The 22,838-nt window shown below is 44.4% G+C and overlaps 1 long non-coding RNA gene across 1 annotated transcript; it reads left to right on the top strand.

Annotated features, from left to right (window-relative positions):
• The first annotated feature begins 14,107 nt into the window (after positions 1-14,107).
• Positions 14,108-16,825, top strand: LOC122943428. The gene is made up of 3 exons (XR_006390864.1): positions 14,108-14,160; positions 16,202-16,269; positions 16,716-16,825. It is a non-coding gene; the product is annotated as an uncharacterized LOC122943428 (long non-coding RNA).
• Positions 16,826-22,838: the final 6,013 nt, after the last annotated feature.

Here is a 22,838-nt window from a genome sequence, read left to right as displayed (position 1 = left end):
TTTTTTATCTTCATTTTTTTTTACCAAACATGGTTCCTGTTGAACCGTTATTTCTGATGTTGCTATTTCTAGGCAAAGACATCCCTCCACCGTAGGATCTCGTCATCATGGCACAACTACTAGGGAAAGGAACTCTGGACTATCTACTAAAAGTTGTGTTGAGCGAATCAAAGTTCACGAAATGGACTTCAATCCGAAATTCAGGAAGAATATAAGTCACTGCAAAACCGAATTTCCTCTTGCATGGTGGTAATTAATAAATTTTCCCTGAAATGGTGGTAAAAATAAAAAATCATACTCACCTCATCCATTTGAACATTGAGAGGTCGCAGCTGCCATATTGCTTGAAGATCCCACGCAAAATCTCGTATTCGGTGACATATGACATCACCACGCAAGACGACCTGATGACATCATCATGCGCTGCGTGAGATTTCGCTCTGCATCTTCAAGCAAGATGGCCACGGTGCCACGGTGGCCTCTTCGCGATTAAATGGATCTCAGATGCTGAGATCAGTGATGAACGCTGCATCTGAGGGGTTTAATAACAGGAGGGGGGGGGGGGGGAAGGCGGCGCAATCGCCGTTCCCTGTGATTGCACCTGCTATTTACAAAGAAAAGTGCTCCGTGACAAAGTAATTCATCACAAAGCAAATTTTTTTGTAAAATTCTGCAAAGCAGCCAAATCGAATTTTAGACAACTTTGCTCATCTCTAACTATAAGGTTTTCATACGGGTCTATGGCATTTTTTTTTTCGGATTCATGAAGTCTACTGATATACCAACCAGTTATTTCTATATATTTTACAATGGTTGTATCACATGTGATATTATTTGTCTACAAGAATCCCACCTTAATCAATCAGACGCACACAGATCACATCACCACTCCTTTCCGAATATTTATTTTGCCCATGGACAACACAAGAAAAGGGAGGGTAGTTATCGGATCTAAGAACATAATACTATTATAGACAGTGAGGTCAGATTCCTCATCGTAGTACTTTCTATTAATAATGCCATTTATACAATAGTACACATACACGCGTAACACCCATCAACTTAGGCTTATAAAAAAAAATATTAAAGGGGTTGTCCGGGTTCAGAGCTAAACTTGTACATATCCCCGTTTTCACCCAGGCAGACGCTGTGACTGGTGTATATTCGGTAATTTATCAGATTTTATATAAGTATCCAGTTTGACACAGAGGTCTCTATTCTGTCCCTCTATCTTCTTCAGAAACAGGCATGGTGGGTGAGTGTATGGGATTCTTCACCCTGACAGTGTACCCAGTTATGAATTATACAGATTCCCAGGTGAGTAGGTGATGTGTGAAAGTCTCATTTTACTTGGAAGCAGATTTGATTGTGGACTTAATAGAAGTCTATGGGGAAGCAGAGAAGCATCAACCAAAAACGCTACTATTACTCTTGTAAAAACTCATCTAAAGCCACCACCAAATTAGAAATCTGCAAAATCTGCCAAAAATGACCTGTTTTCAGCTAGTAATCGGCTACAGATTTTTCTGCTGCTGGCTTTGCTGTGTGTACATAGCCTCAGTGTGGAGAACTGAGGAGATATTAGAAAAAGAAAAAACAGCAGGTGGCGCTCTACAAAAAGATTTCATTGAATAACTCGGTGGTTATAATACATTTTTATTTTCATGCAATTACAGAAGTATTCAGATCCAGGGGCTGGTTTGAAAACCAGTTTAGAATATTTTTTGTGGGACAACCCTTTTAAGGACAATAGAAGAAACAAAATCTATCTTCAGAAATCCGGACTAATTAAATATACTGTGCTGAATAAAATATATGATATCAGGAACTTGGACACGTTCACCAAATAGCAGCCCTGAGATGAGTCTTATAAATGATTAAGTGACTGTTGTCCTGATGTTTGCTGAGTCAGTGTACAGAATTGTACCCATAGATCGCTGAATTATAGATTGTACAGAATATCTACACAGCGTCATAATCATCTTTCCTGTCAGCAGCCTAGATTTCATATGAATGGTCCTAAGTCACAAACCACCAGAAGTGCAGGGCTTAGGAGACGTTGTGATAGATGGTGGGTGAAGCAACGATCATGATTTTGATGATTTTTGAATGACTTGCGTGATTTTAGCTTATTTCGTCCAAAACTAAACTAAATATTTGCCAAGTAGACTACACTCCCAATCCAACCAATAGCCTTTCCACACATGGAACTAAGGCTACTTTCACACTAGCGGCAGGGGACTCCGGCAGGCTGTTCCGACGGGTGAACAGCCTGTCGGATCCGTCCTGCCGCTAGTTCACGTGTGCCCCCGGACTGCCGCTCAGTCCCTATTGACTATAATGGGGGTGGGGGCGGAGTCCCGGCGGCAGCACGGCAGCGCACGCCGAGAGGCAGCCGGACTAAAAGTACTGCATGCCGCTAGTGTGAAACTAGCCTTAGGTAGACATAGATGTCCTAGACTGTGCATAAAGCCAACGATTCACATTGGGTAGCACTTGGCCGAAGACCTCTTCCAACTTTCCAACCTCCTGACCCCAATAAGAAGCGTGCCTGGAGTAGGGAAAGGGGAATAAGCCACTGCCCACTCTCCTCTGCCCATCTGTTGTTGGAATTAAGAACCAGGCACATTAACATCAAGACTATCCAATTCTTCTTTCTTCCAAGATACAAATTCTGAGGACCGTTTAGAGGTCCTCGTAGTAACTAGTTCATTAGCTCATCCTCTTTGATCTAAAGTACCTGGTTTAGAGGCATCATAAATTACATATTTTTGGAGAACTTGTAAAGGGAACAAGTTCTTCTTGAACTTAAAGGCGTTGTCCGAGTTATGGAAAAAAAAGATATGGCACTGTAAATCTGATGGTCAGCGATATATAACTAAGCTAAGCAAGTTTTAAGCAAAAAAATATCTATTTCCTCATTTCCTTGGTTCTCTTCTGGCCCTTTGATTACTTGCAATAAAAACAATCTCTGCCCCTCCCCCTGCACTGCTAAGGGAGTGAATACAAGAGCTGCCCTGAGTGACATGTCTGCCTGCTGGGAGACTCAGGAGCATGTTGTATGTGTAGGACTACAAGTCCCAGCTGTGTAATGACACTGCTAAGGGAGTGAATGCAAGAGCTGCCCTGAGTGACATGTCTGCCTGCTGGGAGACTCTGCAGCATGTTGTATGTGTAGAACTACAAGTCCCAGCTGTATGATGACACTGCTAAGGGAGTGAATGCAAGAGCTGCCCTGAGTGACATGTCTGCCTGCTGGGAGACTCAGCAGCATGTTGTATGTGTAGAACTACAAGTCCCAGCTGTATAATGACACTGCTAAGGGAGTGAATGCAAGAGCTGCCCTGAGTGACATGTCTGCCTGCTGGGAGATTCTGCAGCATGTTGTATGTGTAGGACTACAAGTCCCAGCTGTGTAATGACACTGCTAAGGGAGTGAATGCAAGAGCTGCCCTGAGTGACATGTCTGCCTGCTGGGAGACTCAGCAGCATGTTGTATGTGTAGGACTACAAGTCCCAGCTGTGTAATGACACTGCTAAGGGAGTGAATACAAGAGCTGCCCTGAGTGACATGTCTGACTGCTGGGAGACTCAGCAGCATGTTGTATGTGTAGAACTACAAGTCCCAGCTGTATAATGACACTGCTAAGGGAGTGAATGCAAGAGCTGCCCTGAGTGACATGTCTGCCTGCTGGGAGACTCTGCAGCATGTTGTATGTGTAGGACTACAAGTCCCAGCTGTATAATGACACTGCTAAGAGAGTGAATGCAAGAGCTGCCCTGAGTGACATGTCTGCCTGCTGGGAGACTCAGCAGCATGTTGTATGTGTAGAACTACAAGTCCCAGCTGTGTAATGACACTGCTAAGGGAGTGAATGCAAGAGCTGCCCTCAGTGACATGTCTGCCTGCTGGGAGACTCAGCAGCATGTTGTATGTGTAGGACTACAAGTCCCAGCTGTGTAATGACACTGCTAAGGGAGTGAATACAAGTGCTGCCCTCAGTGAAATGTCTGCCTGCTGGGAGACTCTGCAGCATGTTGTATGTGTAGGACTACAAGTCCCAGCTGTATAATGACACTGCTAAGGGAGTGAATGCAAGAGCTGCCCTGAGTGACATGTCTGACTGCTGGGAGACTCTGCAGCATGTTGTATGTGTAGGACTACAAGTCCCAGCTGTATAATGACACTGCTAAGGGAGTGAATGCAAGAGCTGCCCTGAGTGACATGTCTGCCTGCTGGGAGACTCTGCAGCATGTTGTATGTGTAGGACTACAAGTCCCAGCTGTATAATGACACTGCTAAGGGAGTGAATGCAAGAGCTGCCCTGAGTGACATGTCTGACTGCTGGGAGACTCTGCAGCATGTTGTATGTGTAGGACTACAAGTCCCAGCTGTGTAATGACACTGCTAAGGGAGTGAATGCAAGAGCTGCCCTGAGTGACATGTCTGCCTGCTGGGAGACTCTGCAGCATGTTGCATGTGTAGGACTACAAGTCCCAGCTGTGTAATGACACTGCTAAGGGAGTGAATGCAAGAGCTGACCTGAGTGACATGTCTGCCTGCTGGGAGACTCAGCAGCATGTTGTATGTGTAGGACTACAAGTCCCAGCTGTGTAATGACACTGCTAAGGGAGTGAATACAAGAGCTGCCCTGAGTGACATGTCTGACTGCTGGGAGACTCGAGCAGCATGTTGTATGTGTAGGACTACAAGTCCCAGCTGTATAATGACACTGCTAAGGGAGTGAATGCAAGAGCTGCCCTGAGTGACATGTCTGCCTGCTGGGAGACTCTGCAGCATGTTGTATGTGTAGGACTACAAGTCCCAGCTGTATAATGACACTGCTAAGGGAGTGAATGCAAGAGCTGCCCTGAGTGACATGTCTGACTGCTGGGAGACTCTGCAGCATGTTGTATGTGTAGGACTACAAGTCCCAGCTGTATAATGACACTGCTAAGGGAGTGAATGCAAGAGCTGCCCTGAGTGACATGTCTGCCTGCTGGGAGACTCTGCAGCATGTTGTATGTGTAGGACTACAAGTCTCAGCTGTATAATGACACTGCTAAGGGAGTGAATGCAAGAGCTGCCCTGAGTGACATGTCTGACTGCTGGGAGACTCTGCAGCATGTTGTATGTGTAGGACTACAAGTCCCAGCTGTATAATGACACTGCTAAGGGAGTGAATGCAAGAGCTGCCCTGAGTGACATGTCTGCCTGCTGGAAGACTCTGCAGCATGTTGTATGTGTAGGACTACAAGTCCCAGCTGTATAATGACACTGCTAAGGGAGTGAATACAAGTGCTGCCCTGAGTGACATGTCTGCCTGCTGGGAGACTCTGCAGCATGTTGTATGTGTAGGACTACAAGTCCCAGCTGTATAATGACACTGCTAAGGGAGTGAATGCAAGAGCTGCCCTGAGTGACATGTCTGCCTGCTGGGAGACTCTGCAGCATGTTGTATGTGTAGAACTACAAGTCCCAGCTGTATAATGACACTGCTAAGGGAGTGAATGCAAGAGCTGCCCTGAGTGACATGTCTGACTGCTGGGAGACTCAGCAGCATGTTGTATGTGTAGAACTACAAGTCCCAGCTGTATAATGACACTGCTAAGGGAGTGAATACAAGTGCTGCCCTGAGTGACATGTCTGCCTGCTGGGAGACTCTGCAGCATGTTGTATGTGTAGGACTACAAGTCCCAGCTGTGTAATGACACTGCTAAGGGAGTGAATGCAAGAGCTGCCCTGAGTGACATGTCTGCCTGCTGGGAGACTCTGCAGCATGTTGCATGTGTAGGACTACAAGTCCCAGCTGTGTAATGACACTGCTAAGGGAGTGAATGCAAGAGCTGACCTGAGTGACATGTCTGCCTGCTGGGAGACTCAGCAGCATGTTGTATGTGTAGGACTACAAGTCCCAGCTGTGTAATGACACTGCTAAGAGAGTGAATGCAAGAGCTGCCCTGAGTGACATGTCTGCCTGCTGGGAGACTCAGCAGCATGTTGTATGTGTAGAACTACAAGTCCCAGCTGTATAATGACACTGCTAAGGGAGTGAATGCAAGAACTGCCCTGAGTGACATGTCTGACTGCTGGGAGACTCAGCAGCATGTTGTATGTGTAGAACTACAAGTCCCAGCTGTATAATGACACTGCTAAGGGAGTGAATGCAAGAGCTGCCCTGAGTGACATGTCTGACTGCTGGGAGACTCAGCAGCATGTTGTATGTGTATAACTACAAGTCCCAGCTGTATAATGACACTGCTAAGGGAGTGAATGCAAGTGCTGCCCTGAGTGACATGTCTGACTGCTGGGAGACTCAGCAGCATGTTGTATGTGTAGAACTACAAGTCCCAGCTGTATAATGACACTGCTAAGGGAGTGAATACAAGAGCTGCCCTGAGTGACATGTCTGACTGCTGGGAGACTCAGCAGCATGTTGAATGTGTAGAACTACAAGTCCCAGCTGTGTAATGACACTGCTAAGGGAGTGAATACAAGTGCTGCCCTGAGTGACATGTCTGCCCGCTGGGAGACTCTGCAGCATGTTGTATGTAAAGAACTACAAATCCTAGCTGTACAATGACACTGCTAATACACACAGAATCTTCCCCTTACCTGCAATACTCTGCAGAACTTCTCTTTCAGCTCCTGTGCCCAGCATTTGTCTCCTCACTACCTGCAGCTACACAGTAAACACTTCAGCCCTGAGTCTGTGCAGCTGAAGGGGTTAAGAATCCTGGGAGAGAGCAATAAGCAGCAGCAGGCAGTGCAGGGGGGGCGTGGCCAGCACAGTGATATCTGGTGTAGAGATCTCTCAGGCTTGTGCACGAACATTATCAGAGCAGGGAGAAAAGCGGACATCGCAGTGAAATTTGAGAAATCAACCACTGGAGATAAAGTGAGTTAATTGGAAAGCTGCTACATTTGCCTAGTTAGAAACATAAAAAGAATTAAAAAAAATAACTCGGACAACCCCTTTAAAGAACTTTGTAAAACTATGGACAAGAGGATGATCAAATTAAACTGCTACCTTACATAGTAACGCGGCTCCCCCTCAGCAGCTGGCCTGGTCACTAGTGAGCTCACTGTAACCTAAGGCACAGCTTGTAGTGTAAAGAGGCTAGTGATTTCGTGCATACTGCAAGTTTTGCACAGACTCCCTGTCCTGCAGCATGGCAGATCACCAGGACCTTAGAGCAGCTCTGACTGTGTCAATATCCTGTGGTAGGGTCTACAATACCGCAACCAGATTATCTGCAGATACAGATAGAGGCCATCAGACTTTTGTTTAAGTTTAGCAAAACTTTTACTTTGTGCCAAGGAGATCTGGGGTTTTGCATTCTTGACTATCCTCTTCAACATATGGACACTATTAGGCCTCTGCACCACAACCACCATTACTGTCTTCTTAGGTCATTCAAATAACGTCTCCTCTGCTATTGATGAGAAATTTCTATCTCTTGTGTCTCACATAAGTGACTAGTAATAATTTTCTATTACCTATAGAATGATGCTGGCATAGTAGTATCAGCTCTCTAAAAGAATTGTTTTTTGTTGTTGTTGTTTTTTCCTTTTGTGTATTTTGGCTTTGGTGTACGGAGACCTGTGTGTGGAGTCTGGGATTGGATGGTGGCAGGGAAGTGTCGTGGAATCAGATTAAATGAGTTCAGGAGTGGCCTTTATACACCACACACATAGTAAGTTGCTGCTGTGTTTTTTTCTTTTATACACACCGTGGTTGTAGTTAGAGAACTGTGGCGCTGTCTAATAGATTCATATTTTTGTCTTTTTTATTGTAATATATGGTCCGTGCTCTTTGAGAGGTGTAATTTCTATTAAAGCTGCCACAGCAAATATGGTTGAGTGGTCGGAAAATTGGATCCTGTTAGCGAATGAAATTAAAAGAGATATGGAAAAAAAAAAAAAAAAATGAGGAAATGACAATAATAAAGGAAAAACACTTCACATAAACAGTTCAATGCATATAAGAATAATAAACAGCCTATGAGGAAATACTATTCTAGGAGGTTTTATAAGAGTAATTATAAGCAAAAAAAATGTTAAGCACACAACACAAGGGACAGGATAATAAAAAAAAAGAGGAAAATTCATTATCTCAGCTGCCCTATGCCCAGGTAATAATGAGGGAGAGGGAGAGTAGTGAGGATGACCAGGAAGAAGAAAGAATTACATTAAAAGAAATCCCGAATGTAATGATGTCAGCCCCCATGGAGCCACATGCACCACTCTGCACCAATAGAGAAGCATGCCAGCCCCCTTTCTTCTGCCAATGTAACAATGCAAGTAGTGACTCGTCATACTGACGTTATACTACAGCCCTGTTTAAGCAAATTGTGAACATTAGATATATACAGTATATATAGTATATATATATATTTTTTTTTCTGCAGGTATATTTTGCTGAATATCTTTTGACTCCATGTGGGCTGACATTTCTGGGTGGCAAGTACATGAATATCGCAATATTGCTCCTTATAAGATGGTGATGTAAAATAAATAATATATATACTGTATATGTTTTCTTTTTCCCTTCAATCCCCCCTGATGAACCCTTGTTTAGGGGAAACGCGTTGGGGTGCAGGGATTATTACGCAACCTTATATATACACTATTAACATCATTTAGGGTATTGCTAGGGTGGCTCAGGAAAGGAACGAGGACAGGGAGCCCCTACCTCCTGAGGGGTATCCCTGGGCTGAGGGCTATATAGGGCTTACCAGGGAGAGATGATCCCATCCCTAATATTGGATCTATATTTAATATCTATGGTTATCCTGTACCTTAAAGGATATTTTTATTTACTATCACATTGTGTGTTTACAGCACTTGATTATATACATTTTAATGGTATCTTTAATAAAGGTTTAAATAGTATTGTACTTTGAATACCCGCGCTGGTAAGGAGATTGATGAAGGACGTGGCTAGAACACTGGTTACATAGGTGAAAATTGTTATTATTAAAGCAATAATTCTACCTGCTGAGAAGATAGAGGATCAGCGGGATTGGCCGGATTGATCTTCGGATCTTCTCCGGTGGGTTGGTGAAGTTTTTTCTGCAACGCTTCTGGCTCAACTTCCTATGCGCGCGCCGCTCCGGCCGGTAGCTGAAGCGCGCATGAAGGAGCCGGCAGGTGAAAGGTTTGTTAGCGTGTCGGTGACGTCATGGCAGTTCTACGGAGGCTTCCAAGGCGCAAAAATCACCCAACGCGTTTCAGAACCAACAATTTTCACCTATGTAGCCAGTGTATTCTAGCCATGTCCGTCATCAATCTACTTACCAGGGCGGGTATTCAGACTACAATACTACTTATACATATGTTTTATTGAGTCAGGGCAGCGAACTCTATAGAAAATACCCCAGTGGCGGCTCCCCCGATCTTAGCTCTGGGGAGTAGGAGATTGACATAGTGGTAGCGCAGGTGCTATAATTTATTTATTTAATAAAGGTTTGCTTTTAGGGATCGCGCCCATTTTGAACAATACAACAATATTAGCGTGATTAAGGGCTTCATTTCAGTATATCTAATTATTGTGTTGACAATTTCTGGATATATCAGCCCATAATACCTCCTTTTTAGGACTTCCGACATCTGTATCGGAATCTCAGGTGAGAGAACTCTCCAATTCACCGATAGAACAGGGCCTATTGAATATGGAAAATGTATACAGACAGAAGGAAAAGGAGAATCTCCAATGGTGCTGAAGACAAAAGAGGAAGAAGTGATAGGAAAATGACACATTATTTTACTCCCCTGTCCAAAATGGTAAAAATATTACAGTTAGAAAACGGGGGAAAGTAGGTAGAAAGAGCTCTAAAAAAAATAAATCCCAGGGAATGATATTTTGGGAGGGGGATTTTTAACCCTTCCAATTATGAAGTCTCTTGGGTGGAATATGAGGCATTGAAATATGGCCTCTCCTATTGCCCATCATCCCGTATGAATTTATTTGACAGTTTTCTCGATTCTAATGAATTTATTGGAAAACTAACAATACAGAGGTATTTTTGTCAATGGACAAAGAAAGAAAGCGCCACTGTATATAGAGAAGAAAAATGAGAGTGTGGTGAAACAATTGCACCCTAATGCCTTAATAAATCCTTTAGAATGGACCCATCACCACAAATTATTATCAGACAAATAGTAAAGGTCTTTTTCTAGAGACATTTTATGAGTTAGTGTTGAAACCCTGGGGATAGAAGTCAATAAAGAAAATTATAGGAGGAGAGAGAACTTGGGTATAAAAAAAGTAGAAGAAGGTAATTCTGAGTGGAGAATATTATATGGAAGAGGCTTACAATATTTTTAGGAATAAGGATTATTATAGATTATTCGAAAATTATCCTCTGCCTTAGTTTAAAAATAAATAATTATAAACTTGACACTTAGGAAGGAAGAAAAGGATTATATATTTATGGAATTTCCAGCAACAACTTATTTAAATTTTTTACCTAAATTGCTGAAAAATCCAGAAAGACGGCCGGGTCATCTTTAATGGCAGGCATCTCTCGGAGTATATACACCATCAACTCCAAGGTCCAATTTATATTAGATAGTTTAAAATGTAATTTAGAGCCTGACTACTATGTTTCTAATGATAAATTTTACTTACGGCATAGAGGAATGGCGATGGGCATGAAACACGTACCAGCTTTTGTAAACTTGTAGCTGGAGCCGTTTGAAAGGCTATTTATAGAAGGAAATACTACGTTTTTATCATATCTCAAGTTTTATAAAAGATTTATTGATGACTTGATTATGATTTGGCCCCAGGGAAGAAATGTCAAATGTTATAATATTTATTACCAAGAATGATTGGGGGCTACATTTTGCGTAAGGTGTGGATGTAAGGGAGATATCATTTTTAGATTTGCAACTATTTATTGAAAATGGAAAAATAGAAGCAAAAACCTTTTTTACGATAAACACAAACAGTTATTTGGATTTTTTTTTATAGTGAGCCTAGATAAAGATTTTGATGAGCAAGCAAAAATAGTATCAAGAAAAAATACCAGAACAACGAAAACAACAAAAAATGACTGTATATATATATATATATATATATATATATACACTGTATATATTGAGATGATGTCACAGAAGCTAGTAAGCTAGTAAAGACTAATCAGATCCAGGCACTGATGACATCACAGAAGCTAGTGACATCATCAAGTTCCGGACCTACGAAAAGCACTGTCTAACATGCCTTGGCCAGATTATCTGTGGATACAGTGAGAGAGAAACGTTTGCTAGTACTTTGTGTCATGGAGATTGGAGGTTTGGCATTCTTGCCTATCCTCTTCACCATGTGGACGCTATTAGGCCTCTGCGCCACAGTCACCATCACTGTTGTCTTAGGCCATGCAGAATATATGTACATCAGGTAAGACGGGACGGGACGAGGTTCCTGACCGGGCAGTGTAATTATTACTGTCTTGTTATCGGTGTCATTCCGGGGATGTTATTATTACATTATTATCACTATTATTATTACTGGATTATTAATAATCTCCATTTTATATTGTCCATATTGAAAATATCACATTGACCATAAGACTATGTGTGACGAACTGAACCTTGCAGCCCTGCCTGATGTCACTACTACGTCGGGATCACGCTGTACTGTCTCCTCACTTTCACCAATAAGTTTCGCACCCCCCTTCAAGTACAACGTTAAACCCAGACATGGACATATGGGTTTGGGAATTGACATAAAAGAACAACCCAAGATTAAATTGTACATTGCCTTTAGGGCACACTAGATAACAACACTATGTCAGAGAATGGTCAGAGATGCAAATACAGGTGGTAGCATAAACAGGAGTAGCAGATAACACGAAAGTCATTTACTGGATAGATGTGTGCAACGGAGGGGTTCAGCGTTTGGGGTATTCCTTACCCTTTAAGAGGTTTTTACGATTATATGTCCCTCTGACAGAGTAATCTGTCGTGACGCCAGTTGCCTTCCAGCAACGGAAGCACAAAGCTCCCTTTAAGTGAAGTGTTGGAACCCAGGTGTAGGATTGCCAGGGTGGTGTAGAAGTGGCCACAATATCCCTAAAGAGGTTGTGTGTCACGTGTCACGGTGCTCCTTACCTGGATACGGTTGGATCCCAGACGTGGCTGCTCAAAGCAGTGCAAAAGGGTAGTTGACTTGGATAGTGTAGAAATAAAGTTGAGTCCAGACTTGGTTGTATGGAAGTTCAACAGTTGCTTTTTTTTGCATAAACGATAATCCAAACAATCCACAGAACTTGTCTTGGTTCCCAACAGGTTTTAGCAGGACTTTGGCAGGCCACTCTTCTGCAACAATCTTAGCTCTGCTATGCTGTAGCTTTCTCAGGTCTGCTATGTCAGCAATATTAAATAGGAATGCTTTCCTCTCTGCTTGATGCTGTTGTTCTAAGTCTGTCTCCCACTGTGATCCTAGGAACTTGTTGTCCTGGCTTGCTTTTAGGGAGAGCTTAGTCCCACCAGGGACGAGAGACTGATTTCCTCCCTACAGCATAGGGTACAGGCACTAACTGCTTCTACCAAGATCGTACTTGCTCCTTGGAGGAGAGTATATAAGAGGTAGAAAACCAGGTTCCACACTCTGTAGAGTAGCACTGCCAAGTATACTGCCACCTGCTGGGGAACCAGGTCATTAGATGAACAATACAAATGCATAGGAAGAAATTCACACTACATGAAGGACCTGGAATAAAGGCATAAGATTACATGGTTATTGTATATCCAGACAGAAGCAGGATGTAGTAGTGGTAATGCCACTTGGGGGCGTTACATGTGTAGGCCTTTGTGCTGTAGTCACATGGGAGGCAGTGATGCCAGCGGAGTTTCCTGGTCTCTTCTAACACAATACATGGAGTGACCTCCCTCCCTTCAGAAGAAAGACAATTGCTACTGGCTTGCACAGGCAATTAACCCTTGGTCAGTCACGCCTCTACCACCCCCTGGGAGGCAGTTCTGGTGCCAATGGATCCAGTGGGGTCCCTGGTACATTTGGAGACCAAACACAGCATTGCTACTTGGCTTCTACTATGCATTTCTCCCCTTCCCTGGGTCCTATAATTGAGGGAGGCCGGCTAATTCCTACAATATCAAGGATGTAACTAGTATATAGCTAAGACGTACAGTAATTTCATAAATCCTTATGAACTCACGGTTCCAGACTGGGGGGGGGGGATTCTTCAATGCAGTAGACCAGCTCAGGGCCCCCCAGCAGGGGGTCATGCTGTCAGAGAAGCTTACTTCCAGCCCGACTGCTGTGATGTGCAATGTTATCACTTTGAGGCTTGGAGGCTGGGCCACCTGTGGAGCCTATTTGCTATGTCAGATGCCTATCACTCTTGACAGCAAATTTTCAGGCATCAAATTATATCTCCCCATATTCCTCACACTATGGAACATTTATCATTGTGTCCATTGTTTTAGTGCCTTAAAGGCAATGTCACGGGGCACCAAAGGCGCACTCAGTCTCCCATCAGCCGTAGACCTGCTGCTTAGCTTCGGGAGCGAGGATCTGTGTTTGGCCTCGTTCCCAGGGCGGCTTTGCTAGCTGGGAGGCTTCCTGCTCCTAGGTCTGCCTTGAGCGCCGAGCTGATCACTCAGTGCTCGACTTGTCTGTCTGTCGGTCATGTGACGCTGGCCACGTCACATGACCCTCAGACCCCACTATAAATACAGGCAGCCTGCTGGCCACAGGTTGCCTCTCATTCTAGGTTCCTGGCTATTTGTTGGACTACTGATTACTCACCTGATCCTGTTCCCTGACGATCCTTTTCCTGCTCCTCCTGTACTGCGCATCCGTCCTGGTATTGTGACCTCGGCTCCCATCTGACTACTCTTTGCAGACTCCTCTGGTGCTTCTCTACTCTATTGGTATTTGACCCTGGCTTCTCCTGACCATTCTTTGCTTAACCCTTTGTACTGCGTAGCTCTCTTGGTTCTGACCCGGTCCGTTCACATTCCGTTATTTGTCTTGTCTGTCTTCCCAGCACGTATCCTAAGTTAGGGACTGCCGTCCAGTTGAAACAGATATCTTCCACAAACCGACAGACAGAAACAATCTGTTAGATTTCAGGAGCAACCACCCTCGACGGATGGTAGAGTCGTTACCCTGGAGTCAGATGTTGAGGGTGAGACGGGTGGTATCGGGGGAGGAGCGATTTGGGAGGAGGGTGGAGGAGATGGGGAGGAAATTCCTCGAGAGGGGGTATCCACGACGATTAGTGGAGAAGATTTCACTAAAAGTGGGGGAGGTTGACCGGGAGTCCACGCTCCAGGGGAAGATGAAGGAGAGGGACTCTAAACGGATTCCGTTTGTCTCGACGTATGGAGCCAAGAGTGGCATATCCTGCAAAAAGGGTTACCGATGGTGGAGGAGTTTGTGGGTTTCCCCATGATGGCATATAAGAGAGGGACCAACCTGCGTGACAAATTGGTGAGGACCGAGGTTGGTGAGCCACATGGGGATGGGCAGAGGTATCTGGCACCAAGGAAGTTGGGATGTTTTCCCTGCCTTGGGTGTTGTAACTGTGGCAATATGCTTAAGGGAGATACCTTTGCCCATCCCTATAGTGGCAAGCCCTACAAGATAAAAAATTTCTATACATGTAGGTCACGGGACGTGATATACATGATCACGTGCCCGTGTGGCCTCATTTACATTGGGGAAACCACAATGGAAGCCAGGGAGCGCATCAACTCGCATAAGAGCAACATACGTAGGGCCCAGATTGATAAGCCGGTGGCGAATCACTTCCTGGAGCGTGGGCACTCGGTCAACCAACTCCGTTTTAGAATCATTGATTCTGTCGGCCCTCTGAAACGTGGGGGGGACAAGGATCGGATTCTGCGCAAGAAGGAACTTAAGTGGATCTTTGAGATGAGAGCCCTGCAACCTTTCGGAATGAATATAGAGTTCTCAGTATCAAATGTGTAATAATGTTGAGTGACCATTGAACTGGTTCTCTGTGTAGTGTTTTTTAATTGTAATTTGTTTTATGCACATTTTCACTTGTTCCTGGCCCGCATGGATCAGGGCACGGTATGTCACATAGGATTGGGTCCTATCATTTACCCCTTATATGAGTGCGGTCGTCTCGCACCGCACGCCACAGCCGGGGCTAGACCTGGGTTGCGTCTCTGGCAACACGGGGCGGGTCGGACGTTGGAGGGGCGGAGCTATGACGTCACCAGGGCCGGGTCTCGGCTGGAGGCGTGATATCGCTGTCTGCTCATGTACGGACGTCCCCCGATGGTGCGAGAGGACGCAAGGAATATGCTGGTGAGTCTGTATGACTGTGTGACCCGTTCCAGGTTCTGGCCGCTGGCGCTGTGGACGTGGTGGCGTGGAGCGATCGCAGGTAATTGGCGGTGATGGAACGACTCTTAGGCGTCCCTGGCAATGGTGCGCATGGCGGGAGTGTTATGATGACGTGAGAAGGTGGGGCGGAGTCGCCTGCGATCAGCTGGTTCAGGGTGAAGCAGCTGGTGACGTTGTTCCTTCTCTCCTGACATGCGCACCAAGAGCCTGGGCACGCCGTGATATATGTGTGCCCTGAAGGTGTGTGGGTTAATGGATCTGACATTTAGGATTGAGACACTTAGTAGGAGCACCTGTGGGCGCATCCTTGATGACATCAGCATCTCTTTTCACTGTGTTATTGGCCACTCCAGAGTGAGTGGGTGTGTTGCAATGTATTTAAACAGGCACTTTTAGATTTCACATTGTGTTTGATAAAGGCTGTGAAGCAGCCGAAACGTCACAACTGCTGCACGTTTGTTCACTTGGCGGTTCCCATTAAAGGGACTTTTCTACCGATCATGCTGCCTCCATCTCTTTTTTTTGTCCAGTTGTCTCCTGTCATTAGGACTTGTGAGGCAAGTAGGCAGGGCCAGGGGTGAGGGTGGACGTGACCATCACAGGCAATGTGTTATTCTCTATATGGCCATAATAATAATAGTGATGATGATGATGATAATAATAATATGTTTATTAATAGGTTATACCCAGTTCCTCTACTTTTCCACAGGGGTGATATCAACTGGGTGTACTGGGGAAGTAATGGATATATAGTGGGGAAGGTAAAAGTACATAACGTCTCCTCTGCTCTTGATGAGACGTTTCTGCCTCTTATCTCCCATTAACATCCAATATTTTGCATTATTTCACAGTAACACTGGAGAAAAGTTCCCAGAATCGATAGTCTTCACCATCATCTTCATAGTTTCTTCCATTCTAGGTAAGTGGATGAAGCTTCCTATATGGAGATAACATGATGAATAGCTCAACAACTGTAATCACCAGGGACGTAACTACCATAGCGGCAGACTAGGCGACTGTTATGGGGCCCAGGGCAAGAGGGATCCCAGTCCTAGTTGGGATCATCACCTCTTCCACTGGGGGTGAAAACTTGGTCAAGATTCTACCCTCTAAAGGAACAACTTTTAGCAAATTAGGCAGTGGAAAACTGTCCCAAGGGTCATTGAAAGCGGTTTAGGCAGAAACCCTACTGTCCTGTGTGGGGGGCCTGGTTTGATCCTTGCTATGGGGCCTTTACTTCTCTATGTACGCCACTATTCATTGGCTGGAGATTATAATCATCACCCACTCCTGGAGGTTATTACAAGGGTCTGTAGAAAGGACCTATGGAAATCTCCTGCTGATAACATATATTGTCTATTTCAGGAGCTGGCATCGCTACAGTTCAATACAGATTTATGATTCTCCATTCTCAACCATCAGAGAAGCAATATATCAACTGCCAGAAAATCCTATTCGCCATGGGATGGCTCACGTGTATTGCGACTGCCGTGACTGGTGTATGTTCGGTGAGTTATCAGGTTTTATATAAGTATCCAGTAGTACACAGAGGGCTCAATACAAGTAGTTATAGAGGGTCAATGCCCGGGGCCACTGATGTCTATGTATATAGATACTGTGCTTGGACCATCTTAGTCTTTGTATAATTACACTCCACCTGTGTCCTCTGCTGTTCTCTATTCTCAGATCTTCTTGATGACCTCATTGATTACATTCATATCTCTGTTTATGTTCTAGTTAAAGATCAGTCCCATAGTTCACTGTATCGGCGCAGGATCGGCATTTTTCTTTGTTGCGATTTATAACCTTTGTCAGTCTTTCTGCCTATACAAGAGATCATTCAGCAGTCGTCGCATGTGCCACATTAGACTTACCTCAACCTTGGTGACCATTGTGGCACTGCTGATCTGTATCCTTTCATACCTGGCTGGTACATTATCATGTTCTGTGCTGGATACACTGGAGATTATCAGCTGCCTGAGATCCACTGCAGAGCAGAACAGACCTGACAGTAAACACTATAATGATAGACTTCTGTCACTTCTCCTAAACATGTCCTTCCAGTAGCTGTAGGTGGTAGCATCTTCTTATTCCAGCTCTCTACCGGTCGCAGTAACAAGGTGAGTTCATGTTACTAGCAGTGATGGCCAGTTCGCATGGTTCGCCCGCGAACACATGCGAGCTGCCATCTTAAATTACAAGTCCGGCGATGCACAGGTAAGCCCTTACCTGTGCCGCGAGCCGGTCTGAAACAAATGCGGTCACCAGGAGCAGGCAGTTCCAAGAACAGCCCGATGAAGGCCCCCGGTGGCTGTTCTCGGAACTGCCTGTTCCCGGTGAACCCATTTGTTTCAGACCGGCTCATGGCGCAGGCACAGGTAAGGACTTACCTGTGCATCGCCGGACTTGTGATTTAGGATGGCAGCTCGCATGTGTTCGCGGGCGAACACTGCGAACTGGCCATCACTGGTCACTAGTCACCACCTTGTGTGACCACATGTGTTCTATGTAATAGTAATAGAGAAACTCTTGGAGGGCATGTCATCCTCTCATCTCACTCCACTGGTGAGTATGGCTGGGTGCTAACATTCTCCATTCTGTCCCTCTGTCTTCTTCAGATCTCCTATGTAATAAGCATGGTGGGCGAGTGGATAGGATTTTTTGGCCTGACAGTATATCCGCTCATGTACTACACAGATTTCCAGGTAAGTAGATGATGTGTGAAGGTCTCATGGACATCGAAGATATTGTAGAGAGCCATATTATGATAAATGTTCTTTCTTCTTTTTTTCTCAGCGTCTGTCATTAATCTTGTCCAGAGAAGGCGTCTCCATCATTCTCAGGGAAAAGTCCTAGGACCCTAAAACCCCCAGTAAAATTTAACAACCGGAGCGGAGCATCAGGAAGACAATGAAATCCATTTTTAATCCATAATAAAACACAGATATCTCAAATATGTGGTGGTAACTAGTGTGGGTCCCACTTAGGTTTGCCGCAAATTTTTTTTTCTACCAGCAATATTAATTGCCAGTATTTTCCTACAAGGACTGTTACTAATGAGCACTTCCATTTGAAAAAAAATATAAAAAAAAGCACTCAACCCAATTTGCTCGTGCTACGGATTGGAGGACAGGACCTGCAAGACATCATCACGCTGGAGCACCGGTCCTGTCCTGAGCTTCCAGTCAGCAGTGAGCGTTTACAGCGGCGCGAGCAAATGGAGGAGGTGAGTGCAGAGAAGGGGGCACTAATGGGGGCATTATTCTTATGGGGGGCTACAATGGGTGTCATTATTCTTCCTGGGGGGCACTAATGGGGGCAATATTCTTTCTGGGGGGGCACTAATGGGGGCATTATTATTGTTGGGGGCACTAATGGGGGCATTATTCTTATGAGGGGCACTAATGGGGGCATTATTCTAATGGGGGTACTAATGGGTTTCATTATTCTTCCTTGGGGGACTAATGGGGGCATTATTCTTTCTGGGGGGCACTAATGGGGGAATTATTCTTCCTGGGTGCACAAACGGCGGGCATAATTCTTACTGGGGGGTTCTAATGGGGGCATTATTCTTACAGGAGAGCACTAATGGGGGCATTATTTTTACTGGAGGGCACTAATTGGGGTATTATTTTTACTGGGGGGCACTGGGGCACTAATAGGGGTATTATTCTTACCGGGGGACACTAATGGTGACATTATTCTTTCTGGGGGATAGTAATGGGGGCATTATTCTTACTGGGGGGCACTAATGGGAGCATTATTCTTACAGGAGAGCACTCATTTTGGGCATTATTTTTACTGGAGGGCACTAATGAGGGTATTATTCCTCCTGGAGGGCACTAATGGGACATTATTCTTACTATGGGGTACTAATGTAGGCATTATTCTTACTGGGGGGCACTAATGGGGGTATTATTCTTACTGGGGGGCACTAATAGGGACATTATTCTTACTGGGGGGTACTAATGGGGACATTATTCTTACTCGGGGGGTACTAATGGGGGCATTATGCAGCGTCCCACATATGTGTGTAAATGGGACACTTTAAGCATCTGCCTTGTATGGTATTTCCTATTATCAGGCTGGCAATGTGGTTGCACCCAGTCACCCCTAGGTGGTGCTGGCACCACATAATATATATATAGCTTGGGTGTGTCTAGCTGACAGGAAGTGAGGTTATGTTAGAATCAGAGTGAGAGAGGAAAGCAAGTTCATGGAGGAGGAGAGAAAGAGGCATCGTCCACCATGTAGTCTGCTATTTTTACCCCTTGGTCATGGGCAGGATAAGGGAGTACAGCAAACATCTATCTACAGCAGCGTAGCGCTAAACAGTGAGTTTATAACTAAATATGAAGCAAGCCTAGTGAGGGTTACGGCTGAATCTAGCTTATGGACCTCATCAGCACAAGTGCCGGGACACAAATGGATAATTAGTGAGCAGAATTGTCCTTATTCACTAGAAGCCTTCCGGGACGTAGTGGGAACCTAAAAACCTGATTTACTTCAGGGGAGCATCCTGCAAATAATGTAGCAGAAGACCGATGCCTGCCACGAGGGGAACGCCCTTATTGGATAGCTCAAGATAAGTAGAAAACAGCATATTTAGTACCAGAGTGTTATAGTTTGGACTTAGAATAATTACAGAAGTCTTGCCTGTAAAGTGTCAGCCTTAAAGAGAACTCCTCAACTGACAATTGCCTAAACCTGATAAAAGGAATAATATTGAACCTATTTCTGAGTCATCCCTCATACCATACAAATGAACTGTATCTGTACTGACTACCTGAAGACAATTGATTCAGTAAATGTTCAACTATTTGATTACAACCGACTCCTCATCATTTCTACTACTACACTCAACATTTGCACCTTACGGTGCTGGCGTCACGACCACAGGAGCCCAGCCACCAAAGCACCTTAAACACCTATACCATCAAGGGCACCTCAACTTCCATCTGGCTGGTGTTCCCTGCAATAGAGAGCGAGTGCTCTGGAGGAGTTAGGACTGTCTTCCCATCCACTGCACTGACGACCCAGGGAGGCTCTGCTAACCGTGAGTACATGAACTACTACCCCCATCGGCCCACCGTGAGCCTCACGTGTTTTCCCCTGCGGTCCAGCTCAATTATTCTTACTGGGGGGTACTAATGGGGGAATTATTCTTACTGGAGGGCACTAATGGCGGTATTATGCTTACTGGGGGCACTAATGGGGGTATTATTCTAAGTGGGGGGTACTAAGGGGGCATTATTATTTCTGGGGGGCACTAATGGGAGCATTATTCTTACAGAAGAGCACTAATTTGGGGCATTATTTGTACTGGAGGGCACTAATGGGGGTATTATTCTTACTGGGGGGCACTATTGGGACATTATTCTTACTCTGGGGTACTAATGTGGGCATTATTCTTACAGGAGAGCACTAATGGGGGCACTATTTTTACTGGAGGGCATTAATGGGGGCATTATTTTTACTGGGGGTTTTCGGCTTCGAGGCAAATCGAATTTATCCTGAAATTCAGATCGAATTTCACTTTGTGGAATTCAATTTGCTTATCTCTAGTCATAACCATGGAAAACGAGCAGTGTATAATGTGATGGAAAAATGAATCCAAGCATGAAAAGGAAGCAATATGGACAATGAAATACATTCGTGAGTGCCTTGTATTAACTTTCTCTACATGATAAATGCCATGTGCTGAAGTAACACAACTCCTTTAAGTTCAATGTAGAACTTGAAATACCTACAGTAACAGCAGGCTTTTGGCAAGCAATCTGGAGGCAGGATGGTTGTTGCAATTCTGCACTTAGGTGATACTGGCCTAGTGGTTGTTTGGTGATGGGTGGCCTTTCTGTAGTCCCTCACCTTACAGCAGTGTCTGTAGATGCAGCAGTTCCCTGTACTGTGTGGAATCTTAAGGCTGTCCTGGAAGCACGGATACAAAGAGCTCTGGTACGTTAGATTCTCTTCCTTGGGTGCTTCTCCTTGAACATTGCTCCTCTTCCTGTCAGGCAAGATGTGCCCAAACCCAAGAAAGGAAGGGGAAAGGGCACAACTTTGATGAAAGGGAGTCCAGTACAGCCTAACACACTTTTTATTGGCTATGTGTCCTTTAAATGTGGAGCAATTAATAACCTTAGTGCAGGCCCGCCCAGCATTGTGGGACAACCGCATTGAGGGCTACCACAACAGGCCCTTAACCACTTCAGCCCCCCTAGCTTAAACCCCCTTAATGACCAGACCACTTTTTACAATTCTGCACTACACTACTTTCACAGTTTATTGCTCGGTCATACAACTTACCACCCAAATTAATTTTATCTCCTTTTCTTCTCACTAATAGAGCTTTCATTTGGTGGTATTTCATTGCTGCTGACATTTTAACTTTTTATTTTTATATTAATCGAAATTGACCGAAATTTTTGCAAAAAAATGAAATTTTTCACTTTCTGTTGTAAAATGTTTCAAATAAAACTACATTTCTATATAAATTTTCCTCTAAATTTATTGTTCTACATGTCTTTGATAAAAAAAAATGCAATAAGTGTATATTTATTGGTTTGGGTAAAAGTTATAGCGTTTACAAACTATGTACAAACTATGGTGCAAAAAAATTTATTTACGCACTTTGACTTTCTGAGCACCTGTCATGTTTCCTGAGGTTCTACAATGCCCAGACAGTAGAAACACCCCACAAATGACCGCATTTCGGAAAGTAGACACCCGAAGGTATTCGCTGATGGGCATAGTGAGTTCATGGAAGTTTTTATTTTTTGTCACAAGTTAGCGGAAAATGATTTTATTTTTTATTTTTTTTCTTACAAAGTCTCATATTCCACTAACTTGTGACAAAAAATAAAATTTTACATGAACTCACCATACCCCTCACGGAATACCTTGGGGTGTCTTCTTTCCAAAATGGGATCACATATGGGGTATTCATACTGCATTTTAGGGGCCCTAAAGAGTGAGAAGTAGTTTGGAATCCAAATGCGTAAAAATGCCCTGTGAAATCCTAAAAGTACTCATTGGAATTTGGGCCCCTTTGCGCACCTAGGCTGCAAAAAAGTGTTACACATGTGGTATCGCCATACTCAGAAGAAGTAGGGCAATGTGTTTTGGGGTGTATTTTTACATATACCCATGCTGGGTGAGATAAATATCTCTGTAAAAGACAACTTTTCCCATTTTTTTATACAAAGTTGTCATTTTACAGAGATATTTCTCTCACCCAGCATGGGTATATGTAAAAATACACCCCAAAACACATTGCCCTACTTCTCCTGAGTATGGCAATACCACATGTGTGACACTTTTTTGCAGCCTAGGTGCGCAAAGGGGCCCAAATTCCAATGAGTGCCTTTTTAGGAGGGCATTTTTGCGGAAATTGTTAGTGGCGACACCACCTGCCCGTCAGACGTCTTATTTGTAACTGCCCGACACGATGGAACTCCACCTTGTATATGCTTGATAGGCTGCTCCAGC

Source organism: Bufo gargarizans, chromosome 7, assembly GCF_014858855.1.
Source record: "Bufo gargarizans isolate SCDJY-AF-19 chromosome 7, ASM1485885v1, whole genome shotgun sequence".
Classification (NCBI taxonomy): Eukaryota; Metazoa; Chordata; class Amphibia; order Anura; family Bufonidae; genus Bufo; species Bufo gargarizans.
The sequence above is the reverse complement of the archived record's forward strand: the minus strand, read 5'-3'. Positions and strand labels throughout refer to the sequence as shown.